The sequence below is a fragment of the Lepidothrix coronata genome, unplaced genomic scaffold (genome assembly GCF_001604755.1).
Source record: "Lepidothrix coronata isolate B3197 unplaced genomic scaffold, Lepidothrix_coronata-1.0 Scaffold29, whole genome shotgun sequence".
Classification (NCBI taxonomy): Eukaryota; Metazoa; Chordata; class Aves; order Passeriformes; family Pipridae; genus Lepidothrix; species Lepidothrix coronata.
Window position 1 is genome coordinate 3,253,825 of NW_016690209.1, and position 26,277 is coordinate 3,280,101.

The 26,277-nt window shown below is 40.6% G+C and overlaps 1 protein-coding gene and 1 long non-coding RNA gene across 3 annotated transcripts in view; both read left to right on the plus strand.

Annotated features, from left to right (window-relative positions):
* The window catches only part of PDE6D (phosphodiesterase 6D), a 34,038-nt gene that overhangs the window by 446 nt on the left and 7,315 nt on the right, over positions 1-26,277 (plus strand). The gene's annotated exons all lie outside the window — the stretch shown is intronic.
* LOC108495274 lies at positions 87-26,273 on the plus strand. 2 transcript variants are annotated; one of them, XR_001874055.1, is made up of 3 exons: positions 87-222; positions 23,419-23,520; positions 26,137-26,273. It is a non-coding gene; the product is annotated as an uncharacterized LOC108495274 (long non-coding RNA). The 2 variants fall into 2 exon arrangements; XR_001874054.1 differs by lacking the exons at positions 23,419-23,520; positions 26,137-26,273 and adding exons at positions 12,323-12,390; positions 15,229-15,407.

A 26,277-nucleotide genomic window follows, 5' to 3' on the forward strand; every position in this document is an offset into this window, starting at 1 on the left:
CCGGCCCTCACCCCGGGCTGACAGGGCTGGGCCGGGGGCGGCGGCCCCGGGCAGCAGGAGCCCCCCGCCCGCAGCCAGGACAGCTTTACAGAGGGCAGGTGGAGTAGCTCTGCGCCAGGAGGATCTGATCCCTTCCCTCTTAAGCACCTCTGTCTGGAAAGGAAATACCTGGTCGTCAGGTCCAGGAGCAGCTAAACACCTTGTTCGTTGTCATACCGTGAGGTACTGGCACATGTGTTGGTCGTGCAGTGTCTTTTATTGCTAACGCTGACGTATTCTAGGTGTTAATGCCTTTCTGTGCAGCTCGTTTTGAAACTTTTCATGTTGTGGCTTTCAAAAAGCATTCTCATTTTATGTCTGTGTTATCTGAATATGAATTTAATGCTGATGAAGTGAGAGAGATCTGAGCTTGGAAGGGGAGCGAGAGCCTGTGCGCACCCTTCCAACCCAGAATTTCAGTGAAGTGGAGAAAGGCTCAACCTAAAGGCCCATGTTCAAACTAAGGGTGGAAGATTATTTTATATGTGGTATATTTTACTGTAGTAAATTCTTCTAACCTTAGAAGGCAAAGGCAAGCTTGCTAGCTTGACCTTTAGGCACAAGAAAATTGTTATGAATTGGTTGGTTTGTATTTTCTTTTTTACAGTGAAAAGGACAGAAGTGGAGGGAACATCCTCTTGATCTAAACCTATTATTTCTAAACAGGGTGGTGGTTTTTTTTGTTCAGCGAGATGTTCATAATCTCTTTGCCAGCTGTAGCAGGATCTGATTTTCTAGGTTGGATTTAGGCAGATAGCTGTTATCAAACTATAAGCAGATGCTTTTCTTAACTTTTTATAGAATCACTGCAGTCTCCCCCAGCTGTTACTGCTGCATCTGGATCCTTTGCTTCTGCGCTGGCACTATTGGCAGCTCTTTGTATTTATGAAGATGCAGTTTTTTAGCTGTCAAAACATAAATTAAAAACCTTTTGTGCTGGCAATTAGGAGAAGAATAAGCTTCTGACAAGACCATACTAAGCTGTCGGTGGAAGTGAGGAGTGCCTGGAAAGTTAAGCCTGGGGAACAAACTTTGCATGCTTTTTGCATGTGTTTGTACATAGTCTTTGGTGGACAGCAGAATTTACATCAAGGCCTTTGTCCAATTTTGGATTAAATAACCCTTTTTGTTGTTTGTTGGCGTAAGCAGAAAATGCATTTTGGTCTTTGAGAGGAAGGATTTTAGACAACAAACTTCTATGATATCAAGCAGCCGTAGTGTGGACAAGAAGCTTTATTAGAAGTACTCTGTAGTCTCTGTTGAATTGTCTCAAGTTTAATCTTCCTTTGCTTGTCCTTGCAAAAAAAATTGATTTTACTTCTGACAGGACAGTTTTAGGCACAACCTTGACATGTTTCTCCAAAAACATGCTAGAGTACTTTGATAGTTGCCACAGGGCCATGTAGTACAAAGTCTTATGAACAGGAAAGTTTAGAGAAGCATTTCATAACTGGAACTTTTAGCGAGTTGAAACAGTTGAAAACATCTATGTATGCCTTTGGTAATCCAGAAGAGTGGCTGAACAGACATTCCTCATTTATGAGGAAGCCTTGAGACACCACACCATCCCCACAGGAAACTGCTCATGCCCAGCTGTGGCTCCCTGTAAGGCAGACAGCAGCTCAGACTTCCCCTTCCTTGTCCGAGAGCAGGCCTGTGTTCCGGGGATCATGGCATTTTAGAGGTGCTTTATCTTCCACCCACCCCACTGCTGTGTGCACTGATTTAATTAATAGAAAGGAAGAGAGACGTGTTCTGAAATACTGTTAAGTTCATACTTTGAGTACTTGAAAACTTTTTCCTCCACTCCGAAGAGGGAGGGAGTTCTACTCTACCAACTCAAGCACAGCCTGCAATCTTGGCACTTCCGACTGAACTTGCTTTTAGCACAAGAAAGCACAGCATTGCCCCCAGGGGCTGTGTGCATTGGATTCCTTGTGTTTCAGTTGCTAGGGCAGAAAGCATCATTGAGGAAGCAGGCTCCCAAAGTACTTGCTAACTTTAACACAGGAACAGGCACTCTAGCTGGAAGTCCAGCTCACATTGAGTAATCAGAGTTTCCTCAAACAATTCTGTTTACTTGTGGTTCCTGAGAAGAGGTTAATTACAAGCTTTCCAACTGATTGGGACATGCTGCTGTGGAAATTAAATCATAGCCCAAATCCACCCTCTAATTTCAATGCAAAGATAGGCTTTCCTTCCTCTATGACACTAGTGCAGAAACATGTTGTGGCTAATGTCCCAAAATTCAAGCCAGAAACATTTGCTCCCTCTTTTAATGGATTTTGCTATTCTAAAGATATTAAAAGCAAAGGAAAAAATATTTGATGCTCACCTGCAAATGAGGATATTGTACCTAATTACACTTGTCCTAAGAATTTTTATAGCACCAGTTAAAACTGAACACTGACAGTCCAGTAAGTGTGGTGCAGAAAAATACTGATAGCAGACAGCAAACACTTGTCACTTCTTCAGAGACAGTATTTGATAACAGAGCTTGTGTGTTCATCAGCTCCCTGTTCTGAAGGCACTCACCTGAACAGCAGTTGTTACACCCAACAGAATATCTACAGGTAGTTTAGTACTATGAAAATGGCAGTCGTGGTTTGGCTTATAAGCAGCATCAGTTCACTTGGTAACTGAAGTTCCATTCCTGTGAAGTATTAGCCAAGTCTTATTTCTGCAAGTATTTATGCACATCTGGTCCTGTGATCTCAACTGCATGAAATTAGATTATGCCTCTTTTCTCCAGAAGATGGGACAGTTACTCTGTCAAGCTACAGAACAGCATTTTACTTGACCCTCACTTACCCTTTCAACACATTCTTCAGATCTCAGGCTGTCATTTTATCTGTAGAGTTAGTGTGTACTATTAAATGTACGTATTTAGCATCTTTTATCATAAGATAAACTTTCTTTATCATAAGAAAGTTACTCCAGTGATGTACTTTCCTAACAGGCAAAACACAGGGTTGTTGGTTTTTGATGGCTTCCCCCCAACAACTCCCTTGACAGTTTGTGGGTTGCCTGTGTACCTTTGTTCTGAGATGAACTAGCACAAAATTTTTTTTTTCTATGCACTTAAGTTCACTAGAATGAGGACACTGTAGACAGTTGTCCTGTTTAATTTGGTCTGCCAGCATTTGGAAAGCATCCACGCTGTAGATTAGAAATATCCAGTCATGGCTTGCAACAGCAGATTCACATCCAACTCTTGAGGGACCACAGTCCAGCTTCCTTATGTGCTTATTTCTGTGGTGTTTCAGCCAGAACAGCAAAGAGGAGAAAACCCAAAGGACTCAGTTGTTTCTCACAGCATGGTTATAGTGCCATGTCTTGCCTCTCAACATATGAGTAAGCACATCCGCTTTCTATTTTAAATCTTACAAGTCAAACAAGATATCACCTATTTTATTTGCTTCTGTACAGGGAAGTCTCATCAGAATTGGATCTTCATACTATTACTTGCCCTGTAAATATTTATTAGTTTTTAAGATAAGTTTTTCCATGAACTTCCATTTAAGGCCGTGCAGTCTATCTTACTGTCCTTCAGAAGTCTCCTGAAACAAATTAATATGGTGAACATAAACATGAAGAGACAACATTAACTGTAGGTCAGAACAATTACAGGGTTATGAAACCAGTGCTTGTGGTCAGTATAAACATACACTCGGGCACTCCAACATTTGTAGGCAAAACTTCACATGTCAAAGTCTGGCCCACTTTCTGCAGTCCTCAAAGTTCCCTGTGCAACATCCTCCTAGCTCGCAGTACCTTTTTCCAGTCTTCTCACCATTGTTTTTCTGTCTAGGAAATCTTTCTAGCAGAGCATTACCCTCTTAAAAAGATGGATAGAGCTGTAGTGAAAATACAGTTACACCAGAAACCATTAAAAGCATCTATGAACTCTATAGTACTCTGCAGACAGAGATTTCCAACTTCTGCCTGGTCTTCTGTACACACGGGAACTGTCCATCAGTTCCTAGAATAGTCACTGAAGTTTTGAACTAGTTTGATGCAGCTTTCTGAAGTTGAGAAATTTAAGCGGAAGCCACAACAAATTGAGTTTCCAATTTCCCTGTTAGACTGGTAGATCTTTAGCTGCTTATTCACTTGAAATGCTTATCTGTTGCAGTGTTTACAAAACTAACAAGGTAGCAGCTTTGATTGGCGCAAAGATTTCCCTTTGTTTTGAGATTTCTTCTGTGCACTTCCTCAGATCTCACTCTGTTTAGACTTCTTGCAATGGAATAGAAAGATGAACCCCCAAATTCATGGGTTACAAGGAGACAATGGCCAGCTAAAATAAGGAACAGAACTGCTTGGAAGCTGGGCCGTATGTTCTGTAGAGAGCCAAAGCAGAACTCGCTTCTAGCTTTTGATTATGCAGTTCTAAAACAGTCTGGAAAACATGAGTTTGTGCTTCCCCATTCATATTTCTGGTTTTTAGAACCGTCTTACTCTCTACAAAACTTATAATACTTTACAAGCAAGAGTTGTCAACGTTCCCAGTTAGTCTGACTGCAGAACAAGTTCCCACCGTGGCAGCACTGAGAGGTCTTTGTTTCACAGGCCAGAGTTTCACACAGAAGCTTTAGCCAGGTTGTAGATGGTAGTTAAGTGTCACTGTGGTCAAGGTACCTTTACCATATCAGAATTATTTCCAGCATTGACAGAAGTTCTGGAGTATGCAATGATTTATAGTTCTGGCATGCTAAACACACACTCCTAATGTGTCTTATGACTGAGTCATGAGGAACACCTGCAGACAAAACAGGAGCAGTTTCACAAGATTTGGTTTTACCTGGTTGGTTCCTCAGTGAACACCAAAAAAACTTCATGTCTTCCCCTTGTTAACTTTCTTTTGAAAAACTATAAATATTTAACTACTCTTAACCTGGGATTTGCATTAACCTGATATCTGACTGAGCTGCAGTCAGTTGTCTACATGTCAGATATAACACAATACTCGTGTTGTGTTGGAAGTGGGGCTTTTGTGCCTTTGCCATTGGAAGGGGCATCCAGAGCTCCACTGCCACAGGACACAAAGGGGCTGCCAAGTGCTACATAGAATACATCTGATGTCACCTTGAAAGTGTAAGTTGACATTGGTGTTCAGGTTTTTCTTTTCAATCAGCAATATTGCTCTAGCAATTTGTAGTTAGAATTTTATTTCTAAAATTTATTCTTTCATCTCTCCAAAGCCTTCCCATCCGGCATTTCACTGGAATTATGGTTTCAGTATTTTTTATTGCTTGCTTGGTGCCAACCTAATGAAGTACTTAAAATAATGTGGTTGTCATTAGCAAAATTATTGTCCCTTATTTCCTTTACATCATATTAAGATATCAGTTACTCTTTGCACTCTTGAAAGTCATTGGTGCCTTATGCTTCAGCTGTTGTTACAGTATTTGAATTTCCACAGAGCAGAAGATAGTAATTCAATCCATCAAGTGAGAACTGATAGAGCTTCTTCCATGCCCCCCTACCCCCTGCATTTTCACAGTGAACATGTGGGAAAAAAGCCAAGCCTACACAGATGTAGATAAGCAGGGGAGGTATCCAGAATATCCTCAAATTAAACAGATACAGTTCAGAGTTGGGTTTTTTGTATAGACATCTGATGTGTCTCCTGTGTCTCTGAAAAAAAAACAACAGCCTGAGTATGGAAGCTGATTTGACTTATTCTTACACGTTTATCTCTGAATTTAAGTTGATCCAGAAAAAATACTGAGTCAAAATTTTACATGAAGTTTGTAAGATAGCAGGCTGCTGTACTCTGGCTTCTGCCTTTGACTCCCCCAAATTATGTAAGGTAAGGTATGTAAGGTAACCCTCTTCTATTTCCATATCTCTTTAAATTTGAGCTTGGAGCCTCCATTAAAGATAAACCAATGCTTGATTTACATCTAATAGTCAGAGTTTGTACAGACGTAGGAGATGTGCTAGGTTTCCAGGTACAGGCAACAAGCAGAAAACATCATGATCTATTAAGGTCCACCTGGCAACATTTAATTTTGTCTTTTTTCTTTTCTGCATATTATTGCAGCAGAGTTTTTAAAATTTAGTTATTTAAGCCCATAAAGGATGACATTTGCACATCTGTTGCTCTCACATCCTAAACATCATGTGTTTATTCCTGCTGTGCAATAAGCTACAGTGGCAAGCACTGAATACTAAAAACCATTCTCAGGTGTTGCCTTTTTACCCTGAGACTGCGTCAGGAGCATCACAGAAACGAGGTTTGTCATCTCCATAGCATCACTCCCAGAGCAGTTTGAGGGAATATCCCCATGCACTTGTTGGGCATTGTCCTGAGGCTTCCAAAGCTGTTTGGCCTCATGTCCAGGTAGACACAGTGGGACTGTTTGGAGACTCTGTCTAGAAGACACTTGACAGCAGCCGAGGTTCTCATAGGAACCAGAGCTCAACTGCATATTGCTAAATCCTAATTGACAGCCAGGATTTTCAGTTGTGATTATTAACTTGAGATTCCATTGTCACATTTCTCCTGAACAGAGTTCTCACTGTGACAGAAATGTTCCCTGTAGAAGAGACTTAAGGGAAACAGTATCAGATTAGTTCTGCCATGAGTGAGCTTTTGAATTGGTTATGATCATGACTGGGAGAATGGTAGACTTAGGTAAAAAGAGAAAGGAAAATATTTTTTTATTTTCAGTCAGCCTTTGGGATAGCAGTGCACAAAAGCAGTGTTATTAAATTTATCCACTTCTGTATTGAAAGGAGTGCATAACTAACTAGGAGCAATGGTTTTCCATTAGGGAGACTGAGAGTGCAGGGCATAATAGTGGATAATTCTATAGAGGAGTATTTATATGTTCAGTCTGTACATAACCCTCATCTAGTCTGTAGGCAGTCAGAAGCTCATTTGGTCCTTGGGACAGCTGATTACATCCATCTTTTCATATTGATCAAGAAAATGGGGAGGATCATACAATTCACTCACCGATGACTGTACATCCCACCTAAGCAGATTGCCTGCCTGCCTCTTTCCTCCTCTCTTCAGGTGACTTAAATTAAGCCTTTTCAAAAGGAAGGTTACACGTGCCTGGAACCAAGAAATAATCTGATGTTTTAAGTGTCAGAAATTGCTGATCAGGGACAGCCTGCTGAGGAAGCAGAGAGTTATGTCAAGTCACTTCGGTTTTGAAAGTCAAGGGAAATTCTATTTTGGAAGGCAGTGGAAAAACTGGCTATTTGCATTGCTTTAAATAAAAATTCTGTGTATGGGAAAATGCTTAAAGAAACCCTCTCTAAGGGGGATCCCATTTTCATTCATATATTGGCATGGACTGTTGCTAACTGTCATTAAAGGGAGTTCTGCAACACCCTCAACTGCTCTTTGAGGAAGAGTTTTGTATTAATGTATCTCCATTAATGTATCTCCACGTGGGGGAACAGACCAACCCATCTGGAAATGGGACACTGGGAAATACCTGCCAGCCTTTAACAGGGGGGATCTTCTGAAGGTACTTTAGACATTTGACTTCAGTTGAAGTTTGTAGGGTAGACTCTTCAGTGCTTTACAATACTTGCCTGTCAATCACAGTCCAACTTAAGACTTCACTGTTTCTCTAGTAAAGTTACTTCCTTTCCCTGAAGCTGAAATAAAGAGGTGAAAAGTCCTTCTATTTGTTATTTTGCTTGAACCTTATTAGCCTTTAAGTGCCATTTAAAAAAAATCTCAGTCCAGGAGGTGGTATGTTGCTTCTGAGCAAAGAGGACATCCAAAAAATATCTTCTGTTACATTCTTCTTGATGCAGGCTCCTGTCATAGCAGCTGTGCAGGGCACAGGTTACCATCCCCAGTTACCTCATTTTCAGATTTACTGGTTGAGCTGTTGTGACAAGTTACTGCCCAGTCACCAGGCAAAGTCACCAACAGGGTCTGGGGCCATGCAGCAAGTAACGTTAGAGATCTATTCTCCTGCAGCTCTCGATGAACCAGACATAGGAAATCACTGGCTAAAAAGCCTGTGCAGCCTTGGAGAGCAAACACAGGTTACTTTTTAAATACTCCTTCCAGAAAGAGACAGAGAAGCCAGTAAGTTTTCCAGTCTAGTTTGGGCTGTTCATTTATGGCACCCTCATTAATCCACAAGGAATCATTACAGTTACACTGTTGCCATAAAAAGCGGTATTTAAACAGCTCTAGGAAGGAATTATTTTATGCACTTCCTCCTGTAATTCCTTCACACTGATCTTAAGCTTTATTTTCATAGAAGGGAAGAAAAACTGCTTCCCTGGTTCTCCGAGCATCTTCGATTCTGCCTCTGAATTTTAAACAAAACAAAAATACTCCCACAAACCTATAGATGTATTTTAAAGTTGCCTGAACCGAAGTACCACTTGGCAAAACAAAGGCAAAGATTGCCCCAAACCAGTTGTAAGCTTACCTCTTCAGGGTCTGTTTCTCAGAGAGGAAGAGCAAAGCTCCCTCTCACCACTGGCAATCCCCCCACGACCACCTTCTCCCCATCTGTACAAATCAGAGGTGAGGCATTAACCAGGCAGCTGTAGCACAGACCTCTACTCCTGTAAGGCTTCCAGCCATGCTGCCCTTGTGAAGGTTCTCATTTAGATTCAGCCCTGCCCGTGGCCACCTGAAAATCTTTCACAGTTCACAAGGTCTCTTGCGTTTGTGTGCGCTGATAAAACAGTTCTTGTTTTCCTGCTTAATAACGTTGTCTGCAACTAGTGTTGCCAGTTCTGAAATAGTAAATGCAGTGACTGAGCCAATGGAATGTTTGGAAAGGTGCAAATTCAAATTAGAAAATACTACATTTTAGTGTAGGTACACCTGTAAAGGGTGCAGGTAATGCTGATTATGGCATTTCTGAGCTTTTTGTGTATAACCTCTCCACCTCAGCATTCACCTTAACATAAATGCTTATAAAGTTCACACTTTGAAACACCAAAATAATATTTTATAAACATAATATTTCTATCAGCTGTGTGTAACTCTAGCTTTTCAATAACTCATTTTTTATTATTTTCTTATTATTAATACCTGTATTGAAAGAATCAACTTACGAACTACAGCTAATTGTGTTTCTACATGCTGTTCTTTTTCACAGCAGAAATAAGATATTCCATTGCTTGAGCTGAAAAATATATTAATAGATTTTGATTAAAATTATAAAAATCTGATTTAATATACTCTGAAAATTTAGCAGCTACAAGCTTGTTAAAATAATAAAATTTAAAACTTAGTATAAACATTACCGTAGATTTTATTAACAATGAAAGCTATAAGAGCTGCTTGGAAGCAGTGCAGAGGAACAGAGGTCATTGATTTTTTTGTCATTTCAGTGGAGGTTTCATTACTGTGTCCCCACAATAATGTTTTTCATCTGAATTCCAGTGCATGCTAAAGCAGAGGGATGCTGGTTTGGGCACAGACTCTCCATCTTCGAGAGGTCATGGTGATCACAGTCACATGCTCAGAGTTTCAGAACAATATATTTCACATTAGTAAATCTGTAGAGGTTGATTAAAGTGCAGCATTCAGAACAAAATAATGGTATTTTACCTATTCTCAACTAGTTTGAAACTGAATCGTTTCCTTGTACTTTCCGTGTTTTGCTGTACTGCATTTCCAAAAAACTCACTCTCTTTTCAAACTGCCATACTGTTGAACACTGTAAAATGTTGGGATGGTAAATTGTCAAATCCCTAATCCACACTGCAAATTGAAGCACTTCTCATATTTGAGTAGGTTCCTAAAAAAAGCACAATAATTCTGATATGGAGTCCTTGTTTTTTGAGAGTTCTGCTTCAATCTGCATAAATCCCCCTTTATTCCTCCTCTCTGCCTCCGCTTTCAGCAGCCTCGGGTCCATTTACAAGATTAGTTTCCTTGTGCAGCTGCCAATCATTTCCTCCTGGCTGTATTTTCATTTTGTTTTGATTCTCCACTTGGTCTGTATTCTCTAAGTTTTCCTCCCTTCCTTCAAAGAGACAAGATGATGAACTTGTTTTCCTCGAATAATCTTAGTCCTGTCAGTTTTAAGTGGAAAACCAAAAATTGTTTGATCTGTATTGCAGCATGTGGTCCTGCCTGCATAGTACTCCAGAGACATAACTACTTCAGTGTCTCAGATCCATGACTTTTTTCCCTCTTATCCCTTTGATAACTTCATCTGATTCTCACTGTGGTCTTCTTCTGTGAGTGTAGAGGACCACTGATATCCACCTAAGTATTCACACCTTTACTGACTCCCTCAGCTTGGCATTCAAGGTGTTCACAGTAATTTTGTGCCAGCTGGCGCCTGGAAAAATAACTTGCATTGTGGATGCTCTTCTTGTTTAATCCAGAAGCCCCTGGCTGTAAGGGTTGTACAGTTTGCAAGGGTTAAGAATGCCCACTTCTCATGCACACACAGCCCAAGTTAAAAAAAACAACAAATAAAACTGAAGTATTTGTAGCTCCAGTGAAATTCAGGCCAGTACTATCCACAGGGATTGTGCATCCAAGGAACCGTTTAAGTTAATGCCAGGAAAACAGTGACTTGTTCCCCGGCTGTGCCATGTCAGCAAATAGGAGATTGGCATTTGTCATTGTGGACTTAATGAAAGTGCTTGTTGTAGCTGTTTCTCTGGCTGATTTGAATTTTTATTTTGTTTATTAGGTGTAGAGTGTGAGTGCCAGGGCAAAATGCTGGTTTATATCACATCTCAATAAGATTAAATCCCCTTTCTGTTCTCTAATTAATTTCAAGGATACTGAGTTGCTTTCCCAGAGAACTTGCGGTGATCTGTAGATGTGTCCCAGGTTACAGAACAGCTCTGGATTGAAACAGGAAGGGATGTGCTCTGTGTGAGATATTGTGGGGCAGTTAAAGGTGCAGATGTTCAAACAAGGCATCAGGTGCTTTGAGTGAAACACCTTTAGTAGAACAGAGTGACTTCTGCTTTCCCAGCTCCAGCGTCACATCCCTGCTGGAGCAGGTCTGCTGAGCACACCTGTGAGACTGAACAAAGCAGCAGGTCTGTGTTCAGCCAGTATTTCCTCTGCTGCAATAGTTAGTTTTCACTCTTGTCATAAACACAAATCCTTACAGACTAATTAACAGACCTACTGCAGCAGTAGCGCTTGTTCCCTGAAGGCTGCAAGTGGCATTTGCTTTCAAAACTGCATAAAGAGGATCTTCTCAGGATTTCATTCATTTTTGTCTTTTTTTAGCATTACTTGTGAGAGAGGGCATATGAGCCCACCTGGAAAAGGAAGTTCAGTTGTCTGGCCTATTTTTCTGAATAGCACACAGAGCTGTAATCCCACCCTGAGGGAATACACAGCATCTTTATGCCAACTGGCTTGGTCAATATGGAGCTTGTCGGTGCCAGGAGTTTTTGAACAGATGTAGCTACACAGTGTAAATGTACTGCCCTGAGATAAAGCACTGTGTGTACTTTTCTTCCCCAGTGTCACAGAAGAGGTGGCTGTGTTGTTGCAAAAAGCTCTAGTCTAGATAAACCACATGGTTTATATACCTAAAATTTTCTCCAGTTTAACTATTTCTGCTTGATTTCCCACCGTGCATACCGTTGTCCCTGGATGAGTGTGTCCAGTTCCAAGTTACTTCAAACCTTTGGAATTGGACTGTCTGATGCAGAGTAAGAACATTCAGGCAGAAGTTAAATAAGGAATAGTTAGCTCAACTCTGAATTCACTCTGTGCATTTGTCTGGATTGACTCCCATGCACTGACATACTCCTAGTTAATTCAGTTGCCAGAGAAAGGTACTGTTTAAAAGTTAACATTGTGTTGATAAGGGGTTTTCAGGCAGAATCAGTGTGTGAATGCAGAGAAATCCAGTGCCTGACCTTTTGTTTGTACCTTCTCTTGAGACTGCTGGCAAGAATCTTTAAGTGCTCCTGTTACAGTTGATTTTGGTGGTGTGAACACCTGCCTGTTAACAATTAGAATAAAACTCACGAGCTCATTTCCTGGAAGGCGGGAGCGATCAGACGTAATTACTGCAGGCTTTATTGATCTGATGGGGATTTGGAGGGCCAGCAGACAGCCTCAGGTTTCCATGGCTAAATAAAAATCCCTGAGTCTCTGAAGTCCTTTGCACAAATGAATTCTTCCCCTTTTACAGACCTCTCTGAAATCGAGACATGTCTGTCTGAAGACTGAGCTACAGATTTTCCCCGAAAGTTTTTGCAAATGGTCTTTTTTCAGTAGTGATTTTTTTACTTTGTTCTGTATAGGTGGAAGCCTCACTTGACAGTAACACTGAAATCTCCCCTGACCTAGGTGGAAGCCTCACTTGACAGTAACACTGAAATCTCCCCTGACCTAGTTTCTGTTCTCGGCAGCACAGGGTAAAGTATGCTTTTGAACACAGTTTTGTTTCTGCTCTTTCCCGATTGCCTGGAACAGCAAGAGACAAAAGCAAAAGCCAAACAAAAGCAACTTTATCAGAAACATAAAAAGTCAAGGGCAGGACTTTCTCTCTGGGGACTACTTCTCTGTCCCTTATGCAAAAAAGGTAGGTGAACAGCTCTTCATATGAAAGATGCCTGCTTTCATGTACCAAACATTCACCATTTATGTAAGATTGCTGGAGAACAACAAGCTACCACTCGAGTTCCTTAAAATTTTGGCTCTTGAAGACTTTTGTGGTAGCTGCAGTAGCTTGTATATCAAGAGTTAAGGGTATCTGCCCTCCTGTGCATGAGAGGGGTGTTTTAAGGGCCAGCTCAGAACAGGATCTCTCCCCAGTAATAGTACAGTGCTTGTAGCCTCTTCCAGTCTTTGGGCAGAAGTAAGAAGTCTTTCAAATGTGCAAAATCTCTACTCCTCAACTTTGCCCTGGCCACTCTTTCTGCTGTAGAAGATTTTAGAAAGTGACAGTCCCTCCCAGTTGCTAGATTTGATGTTCAAGGACCTGTGTCACAGTCCTTGCCAATATGGCTCTACGTTTCAACTCGTCATGTCAAACACAAAGTTTGGGATTTTTTTTTTGTTTGGGTTTTGCTCATTAAACAATGAGGACTGAGAAAAAGGATTCCACTAAAAGATGGATTATATATTTATTCTTTTTGAAATATTTTTTACCAACAGAGATTACTATTAAATTTTTGAGTAAACAGTATCCACCTGAGAGAGGTAACCAAGCTGGCAGGACTGTGTCCTGCTAACACTCTAATCACCTAATTAGTGTTAATTTATGGCACTACAGGAGTGATTGACAGGAGGCTTTACAAACAGAGATGTCTGGGTAGTACATGCATCCCATATATGTGAACTATGTGGTGCTGATCTTTGGCATGGGCAGCAGTCCAAAGGAATGGTAGTGTGAAGAACCAGATATTGTTGAACTGCTGGACATCCAGTGATGCTACTGTACTGTGCCTTTTTTATCCTTGGAAATGGAACAAATAATGGTTCTCTACAGAGAGGAAGCCCAGTGGAGTTGGTTGGAATTCAGGCACAAAGAATCCAGAAGAATTTTTGCACTATTGAGGATGAAAGCATAGTAAAATAGTGGGTTTTGAAATAGAGCTCTTTTGGATTAATAAGGGAATCCTTTATGCAAAATATTACTGTAATTGCAGGCTCATATTCTGATTGCCTTATCAGGGGAGATGCATCCTCAATGGCATCTTTGTTTGTCTTACAATGGAAAGAGATAGAAAATAAGCAATTAAAACAGAGTCATTGAAATGCCACAAATCTGAGCATTCAACTATGCACTTCTAGTTAAGATTGTTGGTTAGTTTTTCTATTAAAAAAAAATTGCTGCTGTCTGTACTTGCTTTGTAGTGTGGCCAGACTACTGACAAGAGATAAATTTTCTCTTTTTGTTTCAACTGTGATCTTCTTTTCTCTCTTCCTGCTTCTCATCCTAACGCAGTCTCTTATGAATGTGCACATAGAAATGAGAGGTTAATTATCTCTGTTGTGTTCTTGGGATCCTTGTTATTCCAATGAACCTTGTAAAGAAACACTAAAGAATCTGGTACTGCTAATTTTAAAAATAGGTGGACTTTTCTCTCAATGTATATCAGCTGATATTCTGGTAGTGAATAGTGTATTTATCGAGCTTTATGAAAATGAAAAACAAACCCCTTGGTCCCTAGCTTGTGGTCTAAGTGCCACCTAGGCATGGGTAAGTCCATCATTTAATTCATATCTCCCAGGAACAGAAAATTCCCTGGGGAAAATCAGCAGACATCTTTTATACAGCGATAAGGAAATATATTTTCGAAAGGAAATGGCTTGGGTTTATCCTGTAATACCTGCTCATAACAGCAGTCTAGTATTAGTGGAAGATTAACATTATTCAGTCATTTAAATGTCAAATCTCTATGGCAAACCAGCACAGATTTTGTGTTAAATCTCAAAGACTCTTGCTTTCTAGCTGTGTGTGTGTGTCTGTGTGTCGCTTAATCTCCCTGGCCAGTATAGAGGATGTTGTGATCTCCTCATTAAAGACGTCACACTGAGAAGATTGGAGTAGAGGAATAAATAGAACAAGTGTTAGAAAACCAAGCAGCTCATCTTGGTTGAACTAAAATGCACTCCACACAAACTGCTTTCCCCATAGATTTGTTTCTCCTAGGTAAGATTCAGTTCCCGTTTTGCAGAGTATCATGCCAGCTCATTTGAGGTTCTTCTAAGTATATTTGCATCCTTTTCTGAAATGTTTTACCTCTCTGTGTAACTCAGTAGCCAATATTTTTTACAAGTTATTCCTCTGGTGGAGATAACAGATAAGGGCAATGGCTCCCAGAGAGCAAAGAGGCTCAAAACTTCACTGCTGATGTTCAGTAGGGAGCTTGAGCACTTCTGGGCTGGCAGTCTGCAGGCCTGTCTTGTTGACCTTATCCTGTATTCCTGGCCTGTGCATTGGAGTTGATCTGGGCAGAGGCTGCCAGACCCATCCAGGCTGATTCTGTCTTTCCAGGTGCCAGGGATACAGTCACAGTGTCACTGCTGACAGGTCTGCTCTTTAACCTGTGTGGAGCAATAGGGCTGTCAGATGTTCAGACACCCTTCACACATAGAGGAGATCCAACAAAACAAATACACATTTCTGCATGGCATTTTGTGAAAGGAAGGATGGCAGCCTGATGTTTAGGAGTTCAACTACTACAGGAAGATGTCTAAGATTTGAAAGATTTCCCACTGAAATGTTAAATTGTCTGTGATAACAGATTGCAAAAAAAATGAGTCCTTGCCCATTCTCAGCTGGATCTGGTGAGGCTGGAACTACTGGAAACTTTTTCAAGCAAATTAAGGTAGGAAAAGCTTATTGCTGGAACTTACTGTTTTTTTCAGAAGTTTTTTATTCCAGGACTGTGCATAGACTTTGTCCTGCTCTGATCCCAAAAGATTCTGAAAGAATATAATAAAAAAAGGGAAACAAGGCAAGATGCAGCAGGGTGGACATTTCCACACAGTGACTGCCTGCTTCCAGTCCAACTCTGGGAAGCTTCAATGGATATGGAAACAACTAATCCCAAAGTATAGTTCATTACAATACAGCATAAGGGAGTATCTCAGTGTTATGAGTCCATTTGTGGACCCTTGTAATAGAGCTGATCTGGTGGCATTCAGTTTGGAAGCACCACTCTGCCTAGCACAGAGAGTTTACTTTTAGTGTTTTAACCAGACAGCTTCAAGACTTGGCAGTTTCTGTAAAATTTCATGACTTGACCCCTGACACCCTGTGTTCAAGGAATCTGAATCTGAGGGGGCCGATGGAGTGAGGTGGTACCAGGCTGTTTGGACTTACTTCAGCAGAATATGTTTATATTGGTTCATCTCTTAGGAGTCCTTTAGACAGTCATCTCTGAATGTCATTCTGTGCAAAATGGATGGTCCCTTTGTACAAATGGAGCTTGCCTGTCCCTGCCAGCAGTGAGCAGCCGTAGCATTTGTCCCAAGACTTTGTCCTTTCAGATTTACTGCTGACTGCCTTTTGCAAAATTATTGCTGCAGTTCCCAGAGCTGGCAATTTTGAGGACAGTTTGAACACGTGAAATGTATTCTGTGTTTCCACTCACTCACTGGGCTCCCCTTCACACCCAGTGAAATGCTGTGGAAGGAAAACGTGTATATTAGAGGATGTTAGAAACCTTGTGTCAGGGGCATCACTGATTTTTCAAGAGGTGGAGATTTTTTAACTAAGGTGGCTACTTGCTTTAAATGGGCAAAGAAACAACCTGTGTTATTAAGTGCGACCCATACATGGACTTCATTGAAGCACTTTGAGCTCAAAATGTACTTGAGTGTCCAGACTTGAAAAGGAAGAGGGAATGAAGCATTTTCACAGGAACTCTGGTTGAATTAGTATGAACCAAGACAGGAATAAATGTGGTATTTTCCCCCATGACTTTCCTATTTTATAGTTTTGGTGGTTTTATGTTGTCTTAAAGAACAAGAATATTATTGATAAGTTTCAGAGGTTTAAACATTTTTCTAGCTTAGAACCATTTTGCTTCTATTGTCAGAGCTAATACAGCCATTTTGCTGTCCTGCTTTAAAACACCATTTTAGACACTAAAAAGTCCTTCTAATTCTGCAAGCAGTCCTCATTATTTCCTTCCTGCTCCCCACTTCCATTAGTAATGCTTGGCAGTGATTCAGAATCACCCTGCTTTTGAGACAAGGTGACTGAGAAACCACCAAAAGCAAAAGAAACACAGAGTGAAGGGAACCACTGGCACCCACCCCACAGCATGATTGCAGCAATCTGTGCTTCTGCAGTCACTCCAAGATACAGTAAGAGTTTCCATCAGCCAGGGAGCACAGTTCCTGGCTGCTTAAAGGGAGAGGCAGTTTGTCTGTTGAAGCACAAGTCTTGAAGCCAAACACCTCCTGAGACATCTTTCCTTTTCTCTTACTGATTCATTGTGTGGCTGTGGGCAAGTCTTCATGCTTATTTCCCAGTGTCTACCATGGGCAGTTATTAAAAAGCTACTTTGGGAACACGATTTGAAGTTTTTGAAGCACAGTGTAATGCTAGGAATGGTTTAAGTTATTAATCACTGAGCTGTAGTGTATTGCTTATTCAGTGGGACATCCTGTCTCTAGTTAATTGATGGGTTTGCCTCCTGTCTGGGGTAGCCCAAGGCAGATGACAGTGACAGTGTGAAGCTGTGCAAACGGGTAGCACAGTTCATGCAAAAGCCAAATCTCTCATCAATTTCCAATCTGCAGATCTGTGCTTAGAAGTACATGATATAGTAATACTTCTTATAAATTACATATTATTCTAAAATACATTGAACTGATAAATCAGTGGATTATCAGAAGTAGTCTTTGGAGCTCAGTAGGCTGGTGTGCTAGAGAGCTCTGTGAGGAGAGACGTGAAGTGAAGGAGAGAAAAAAGAAATTAAACATTAATGGGGAAAAAAGCACGTAGTCACAAGATAACCAGTGGCAGCTGGAAGTCATTGAGGCTTTTTGTGTTGTCAGTTGCTTATTTTACCAGGGGGACACTTTCAGCCCGAAATATTGCTTGGAGTTCAGAGGATGGATAAACGGAACAGCGGGGGGACCTGCTGATGCTCAGCTTTGCCATTCTCAATAAACATCACTTTGCTCAATAGAGAAATTATTGCAGAGGCCTTCGAGGAACAAAGGCATCGACTGGCCCCAAGCAGTGCTGATAAAACTGCCTCTTTAGAGCCTTTTAGGTTTGCTTTTTCTCCACTTTTCACACAAGGCTACAGGTCATTCAAGTGAAACTATATGAAAATGCCAGCTAAGCAGCCATGTTTATCCCATTTAAAAATTTGATCAAAGAAGTCTTTGTTCCTCTGCTCAGGTCTGTGCCCTGTCAGTATGGGGAAGTGTGAGGATCCTTTTAGACATGTAAAAAAAAAATCCAGTACTCCAGTGTTGCAAAAATGACATGAGATGAAGCCAAGCTTTCTTCTATAAGCAAGCCAATATAATGCATATTTTAAAACAACTGAATAATTGTATAAAATAAAGAGGCATATCAAGGTTTAAAATACCTAATTCCATTAAAACTAATTTTGTGACATGACTGTTGTGACATCCTGCATTTCAACTCTGTTAAAGAACAATAGGCCATAACAATTTACAGGGAGGTAAATTCCTCTGAGGGTTTCTGGTTGCAACCTTATCTATGAAAATGAAGTTATTCACCAGAACCCCTAGATTATTTCCCTGAAAATCCCTCTAGTTCACTTTTTGCTGAGAACCTTGAAATTTTACCATAATAGTTCATCTGTGATTAAGTGATTGAATGTTCCAAAGTAGTTAAGACAAAATTGTTTCAATCGCTGAACCACTTTCAGCATTCACTTGCAGAGAGGAAAATTGATGTGCTAAAATTAAAAAGTGGACAAACTTATTCCAAATTGGTTTGGGGGGTTAAAGAATTTAACTTAATTTTAAGCATTCTGGATGTGGCTCCTCAAGCTGTCCTGTAACCTGTCTCACCTTTTGATACAGATGAGGCATCTTCTATAAGGAGGTTCCAGTGGGTTATGTTTCAACTGTATTTTCAGTTTCTCTTGTATATGTGCTGTGTCTATTAGCTTTCTCCTTAGTTAGATTTAGTTTTGTTCTTTCCACTGAGCTACAGGCAACCCACTTTAAAATTGTGTTCTGATAAAGCCCTATGGATTTTAAAGGTCACATTCTTTTCCTGGATGAATACATCATTCCCATTGATTCACCTGCTGTTACTGCAGACTCAGAGTATTACTGATGACATTAATTATGTTAATATTCAAAGGGCTCTTAGCATGAGCTCAGGCTTTTCTAACATGCTAATTTTTGAGATCCATTTAAAAATGCTGGGGAGACAGGGAGGAGCTGGCTGTTATTGCTTTGGAAAAGAGAATATCATTTTCTCTGTGCAATTCACGGTTCTGAGATGGTCCTGCAAGCAATGATGAGTTTTTCTAAGTTATTGATTGTTTTACTACCTAGGTTGTAAACCAATCTCCAGATGCAATCTTATGTTGCTTTCCTGCTAAGGCATTGGTATAAAGGAATTCTGTCAAGGCTATTCAGAGAAGCCAAAGAAAAGCCTAAAAAACACAGGCAGCAGAAAGCAGCATAAAACCACTACATTGCTTCAGCTTGCTTTTATTTGGCACTATTTGGCACAAAATGGTTCTAGAAACCATTTTAACATCTATTTCTAGAGGAAACAAAGCATTTTCTAATGGTAGCAAACAAAGCACTTCCACAGATCTGGCACGGATCAGTTTGCTCCCCCTGACAGGAACCCATCCCATAAGCCAGTGATTTGTGTGTAGATTTGATTTGGAGCTTATTCCCACTTCAATGTTGTATTCATTGTACCACAAGTGCGTTTTGGGATTTACTTTAAATTTTGTTGTTAGGTATCTCAAATCTTAGGGTTTGTGGGGTTTTTTTAGAGCTTAGAAGTGGTTAGTCTTTTTGAGTTGAGCTTAGTTCCCAGAGAAGTGCCTGGCATGTGCTCTGGAAGCCTTGTCTTGTGGCCTTTGCTGGATGTCAGGGTAACAGGGCAATTTCCTCATCTGCTGCAGGCAGGAGCTGTTCAGGAGTGTCACATGTTGCTTTTGTCTGAAGAAATCAAAGGTTGCTTGCAAATGCCTAAATTGGTTCCTAATACTCAGCAGTGACAAAAATTGCTGGAATTTCTAAGAGTTAAGCTTTTACAACACTAGACTCATCTGGACAGAGATATAAGCCTTGAAGCAATAGTGTCTACATCCCTTGTTCAACTGTTTGCAAACTACTGTAATTTATTCTTTTTTTACATTTTCCCCTCCTGATGACCCTTAGCTTCATCTACAGTTATGGACATTAGGTCTGTAACTCCTTCCTTCAAAATGTACATCCATTTGTTTCTTGCTCCTTTCGTTTGAGGAAGAGAGGAGAAGTTGGTGAAATGGAAGCCTGGCTTAGTTTGCAGTATTGCAAAACACATTCTCCCACCCTGCCTGCCCATGCCAGACACGTCTTCCAGATTCTAGGAGCTCTCCATCTTTATTGATTTTTACAAAAAGTACCTGCTTTTGTTAAGACTACTATAGCTGTCACCAATTCTGGTTTAAATATGTAAGATTTTGAGATATTTTGCTCTGAATATTTACAGACAGTTAACTGACAACAGTGAAAATTAAATGTAAACTAACTTAAAGCAAACTCTGTGCCTTATTTTGTTACCTGATGTCACCAGGATGCTATAGAATAGTGTATTAACTGTTCATTTTGATGAAAATAGTGAATAGCATCATTTTCTATTACAGTTAAGGTAAGATTGACATGGTATGCAGTAACTTGTTGACTGTCTTTCCAAATATGGGCCAAGAGCAGCCTTATCCAGGACTGTCTGATGGATGTCAGCTGAAAATGTGTTGTGGTGATACCAGATCTGTGTAGACACATCTGCACACAAAGGTGTAAGGCAGAAAGTATAAAGGGAAGTTCGAAGTATACAAGTGTATGATATTGTGTTGATCTTTTTGCTGTGATGCTGTAGCTGTTAAATATATCCTTCTGATTACATAATTTGCTGTGAAATGACTTTGTTGGTTGCTGAGGATTTTTGCTGCATTTTGTCATGTGGTTTGCATTAATCTGTGGATCTCCCTGGCTTCTGTTGCACAGCAATTTGTTCTGTGCAGGAGACTTTAAAAGCAGGCTCTTTTACAGCAAGTACAGGAGTGTCAGGAGTGCTTTGAAGGGATAATTGGCTTCCTTCCATTTGAGGATTTAATAGAGCACCTTTCCTGTCCCCAGCACCTCCCATCATTTGGAGAAGCACAGTAACCCATATCTTGTGCATCACTCCAGGAAAGTTGGTTTATAATAGAGGAGTTTTTTTAAAAGCCCTGCTTTTGTAAGAGCTGTCATAGCATGTTTTCTGTCTAATCTGGAACTCAAGAGAGTGTGCTGCTGTCTGAAAGCAGGGAAAGTTGACAGTGCTATACCCAAAGGCTCCAGTAATGTTTGAGGAATAGCTTCCAGTTGGAGTGTTTGCTTTGGTATTTCTGTTACTACACAGAATGAATGGATGCTCATTCAGTAGATAGGATTTTGCACTGAATTTCGTGCTTGGGCTGGGAGGACAGTTTCCTTTTCTCTTAACACACTGCCAGCATGTGTGCTTGTGGCTTATTAAACACCAAACAGCAGCATTTCTCTTGAGTGTGAACAGAGTGAATTCAAGAGCCTGATCGAGCAAAATGTCTGTGCATATGCTTAAATTCAAGCACACAATTAGGAGTTCTGTGGAAGAGGGATTTGGGAGTTGTAATAAAAAGTGAGATTAGAGATTGGAAAGATTAGAGGATGAATGGCATGAGTGGAAGAGAAGCATAAGGCCATTTGGGTGGTCTACTTAGTAATCCTGTAGTTTGGTAGTTATTTTGGGTAATTTATGTTGGTCCTTACTCCTCAGACTGGATTTAAACAACTGAGATGCAAATATTCCTTTGGGAAAATATGTCTGATATAAATATGACCCCTGAAGGTTGCTCTTTACTTACCTGCTCACCCATGTCATGACCGCCCGGTTGTGTCTGCTTTTCATGACCGGCAGTGTAAAATCAGGAGTGAAAGTTGATCAGTCCAGGTCAGAGGCTTTTTTGGGTCTTCAGCAGAGATGTAAGTCTGAATTGGTCAGGGCTTTCAGCTCCACTTTCTTTCTGTCATTTGTCCCATAGGACAAGTCTCTTAATGTTGCATTTCATTTGGGGGAAAAAAAAAAAAGCTGGCAAAGATCATGAAAGACCTTCTTTCTGGGAGGAGTTATGAACATTAGGCTTACTTTTATTATGAGTGATAAGAGTGCAGCAGTTCCTAAGGTTTTAGAACAGTGTAGACAGCAAGGAATAAAATGAAACATGGATCATTTTAACAAAAGAAATGACACCTACTGTTTGCTGCAGCCTGAGATATTCAAGAAGTGCTAAACATTACACCATATCAGTAACAGTCAAGGATATTGAGGCAAAACTTCTTTTAACTTTATACTATTTCAGTGATTACTTTTGTTTGTACTCTTTCTTCCTTCAAGGTTATTCTTAATTACAAGTGTGGTAATACAGGGGAATCTTTTGCAATGCTAAAGCACTAAAAGATAAGGATGTACATTTTGATTTGTTTGAACAAAGTGATCTCTGTGACAGATACAAAAAAGAAAGAATTTCTGTTCTGACATCAGAGGTATTCAAGACAGCAAAATTTGGATTTAGAAAAGCACAAACCACTTCCCTTCATCAGGCTAAGCAAAGGAGGTCTGTGAGGAAGCTAATTCATGTCGTGTATATAAAGCAAGTCGAATTCCAGCTACTACAAAGCTTTTATGTAAGACTTTGCTGACCCAATAGGTGGTGGAATATAAATAGATCAACAGAACACCCTTCCTTCTGCTGTTCTGCCTAATCCTTTCTTGCCTTCAGGATTGAAGAGCATTTGATCTATTGAGTCTTAAATCAGACATTGTTTCCAAAATAACCACCAAAACCACCAAAATCCAGGTGAATGAAAATTTAATAGTGTAAGAGTGTTCTTGTGACTGAGAGTGATAAACTGAATTAGAAGTACTCTATTGTCCTTCCTTTCCCCCCCCCATATACTAACAAAGCTGTAACTGCCTGGCTTTCTACTTGCTCTTCTTAGCTACGCCTGCCAGGTGGCTTGACATGAGCCTCTTCAAAAAGAGTAATTGTATTAAACCAATATTAATTTACTTTCTCCTTTTCAACAATGCTTAAAATGCCCTCTTCATCCTGCCTGCAGATCTCCAGTGCTGCTCAGGAATGGAGCACTCTTTATTTTTAGTAACAATATCTCTCATGCTGAGGTGGAAGAATCTTAAACCAATTAAACACATTAGAAGATAACAGTGTGTGTGGGTTTGGTTCAAGATCTCCATTTTCCTCACTCGGGGGTATGTCCTAGTAGCAGCCTTTCTATCCAAGATGACAGAAATAGTGTGATAAGCTGCTAACTAGGTAAGCAGTACAGCTGCTGCTTTGTCAGGTATTCCCTTGTCAAGAAATCACTTGTGATGGGTTCTGCCTCTTTTTAATCCCATTACAGTTAAGTTTTATAAATTATCTCAGTTTTGACTTAGGATTTTTTTCAGATACCTGTGTCTTTTTAAACATAGATTTTTTTTTTTTTTAAAGAATTAACCTCTTGTACACGAAGTGGTTTTTTCCAATAGAAGAAGATTGTGTGTGTGTGCTTTTAACACCTAATGATTTGTTCTTCCCTTTTAATAAAGCTCAGTTACTGGGAAAAAAAACTTGTTAACTGGCTCGAGTATTCTGATCCCTTAAAATATGTCTGGATCCACATGTTTCAGTTTTGTGTATACACTCTGATTAGTAGGTTGATTTCATTTTTTTCATTTGCAGAAGTTGGAAAAGCACATCCTGAACCATCACATGCACCTGACTAGGCCAGAAAGCCTTTGGCTGACACCAAACCTGTATTCATTTGATGTGGAATTTACACAGGTTGGCCCTATTCAGATTGTTTCAATACAAGATATTTTCTAGGAACTGTGGCACGCATTGCTGCATGCATAAGGCAGGCTCTCATCAGGAGGGTATAGCCTTGAGCTTTTTATTTACTCTTCATCTTTAATTTGACAGAATACAAAGCATGGGGTGGGCTGTCCTGCATGGATTTACTTTTTACAGTGGAACATCAATACAAAATAAAGCCAGAAAGCACTTTATGGAAGTCTAACACCCTGAATGTTAACATGTCTAGCATTGTTCAGTATGGCAGCGTAAGTTGTATCACCTTTCTTGGTCTGGACTGAGAGTCAAATCCTGATAGGGAGAAGTGACAGAGGTCAGCAGTCTACAGTAGTGTTTTCTCTCTCCAGAAATAGTAGGTCACTAACACTTTATAACTGTGGATTTCAAGAAAGGATAATAATTAAGCTGTCAGGCTACTTCTCTCTCAAGGGCACTCCTAATATAATACTTTTGAAAATGGTAAATGTGATTTCAGGGTGCTCCAAAAATTGATAAGGGAAGAGGGACAGGAAGGCAAGGCAATTCACGTCAAGGAAAAAGGAATAGTCCATTAGTTAGAGTACTGATACAGCAATTGGGAGGCTGGATCAGTTCCTGTGCAGAGCTGGGTTTGCCGTTCTGGTTAGTGCTTCATCTCCAGCTCACAGGAACTTGTCTGCTGCCCAGTTTGGCACTACACGGCCAATGGCCCAACCTGTGAGCTCATAACTCCCACTGGTATTGATAGTGAACAAATTCAAGTATATACTTGTGAGGATCATTTTTTAGAGGTAGCAGGTTTTTGATACTCAAGTGCCCAATTTGCTAAATTACTGTACAGCTGATAGTGAAGAGTGTTTGCATCACGGAGTGTCGTGAAGATAAACGAGTTTGTCAGGGAGATGCTCACATTGTCTCATTTGTTATTTTCCCCTCGTACATGGCATTTGATAGATGGCACACTGCTTTCTATGCAAATAGTTTCACCCTGGCTAGTTTGTATGTTTGTCCACGGGAAGATGTATGGAAAAAATGGTGGATTTTTTTGGACATTTTAAATTATGGTTGGGACAGTTCCATCCTGCAGGTTGTGTTGGCTGAGGACTTTGGGTTTTCCAGCCAGCATCATGTGAAGTGCCCGGCCCTGCTGCAGGTTCTTCTTGCCATTCTGCTACTCATTTTCTCTCTCTGACTTGCGTGCCAGCCCCCATCTCCCTTGGGTTGCTAGCTGGGGAGAGAGCTCCACTTTCCAGCTTTCTGCCAGGATATGGAGGATGATGCTTTTTGTCTTCTCCCCCTTTCATTTTTGCCTTAATCCCAGAAAGTGTTATGTGTTTTAGAACAGGCCTAGAAGGACATGAGCAGGCTGCCCCACGCTCCCTCTTCCCATGCTCCAAGTTGTTGCTAAGTTGTGTGTAAACAGACCCTGTGCACACATTCCCTCCTGTCCTTTCAGTGGGACGTGGAAAGTCTGGCCAGCCCTCAGGAAGGGAAAGAATCTTCACATCTGTGTGAAGCGACCATTTTCCCTTCCTTCCTCCACACATGTAATTTTAAAACAAATGTTGCCCTGTAATGCAAAATTTGCTAAAGCATCTGTTTCTTCCCAGGAGCTCTGGAAAAATGTGATCAGTGTGACGAGTTTGTCTGCCTGGAAACTGTGTGTGTTAGAGGATGAGTTCAACATGCAAATTTCTGACAGCTCCTATTTATACCCACGTCAAGGTCCATATTGTCCCTCTGCTGCTTCTCTGCCTCCCCACTCAGTCCCTTGAGCAGTTGGTCCAGGAAGTACTGAGTACGAGGGGTGTGCTGCCATAAACCAGCCCAAGGGAACTCCTGGAAAGGTGCTGGTTTGTGTGGGCTCATCTCAGAGATCCTACTCCGGTCAGTCTCTGGTGTTTACACTGGTGAATCCCCGGAGCCTCCCTGGTGAGCTGTGGAGCAGGAGGGCAGGAGGCTTAAGGATGGGTCTGTCCCCATTCAGGATGGCATCAGGCAGGCATGCAGGATCCTTGTTCTGAGGTGTTGATGTCTGAATTATCCTATGGGAAACACTTTTCAAAAGTGTGCTTAAGATCATTGTTAATTGTCCCTTTGGAAATACGAGAGTATTTCCTACTTGCCTGTAACTTTAATGACTAACTCACTGATTTGAGATTTTTGACAGCTGGCACAGCCTCACTTGCTGAGAGTGAAAAGAGAAGATCTCTCTCTGCTTAGCTCTCAGCAGCTGAAGAATTCCCATGAGTGGCAGTTACAAGGTCAATGACAATAGAACAACCTGTGATATTAATATTTTGTAGGCTAAGAAAACGAGCTTGATTGGATGTTACTCTTTTTATAACGTTTTGTAGGAAGCACTCCTTTTTCTAGCATTTTTCAAATGCTGGAGAACAACAATTGTTTGTGTAGAATTATCTGTTATTGTTAGCAATGCTCTTGCTTCTCTGCAGCTCAGTGGCACTGCCTTTATCCTCTAGAAGCAACGGAAAATGATAAATGAGATTAACAAGCTTCAGTCTGGAGTGAAAACTAAATCTGTGGCTATACAACTCTTGTTGAATTCATTCTGGTCAGGGGTTGGTTTGTTCATTTGTTTTCTAGGAAAAAGCATCTCTTTTCCTTGGCCTCCTGAGAATCGGAAAATGAGATTGAAACTCAGCTGGAGTAGCCTATTTCAGAGCTTAGCCAAGAATACTGCACGCAGCATTTAGGGGTGTAGATGGCTTGTTTTCCTTATTTGCT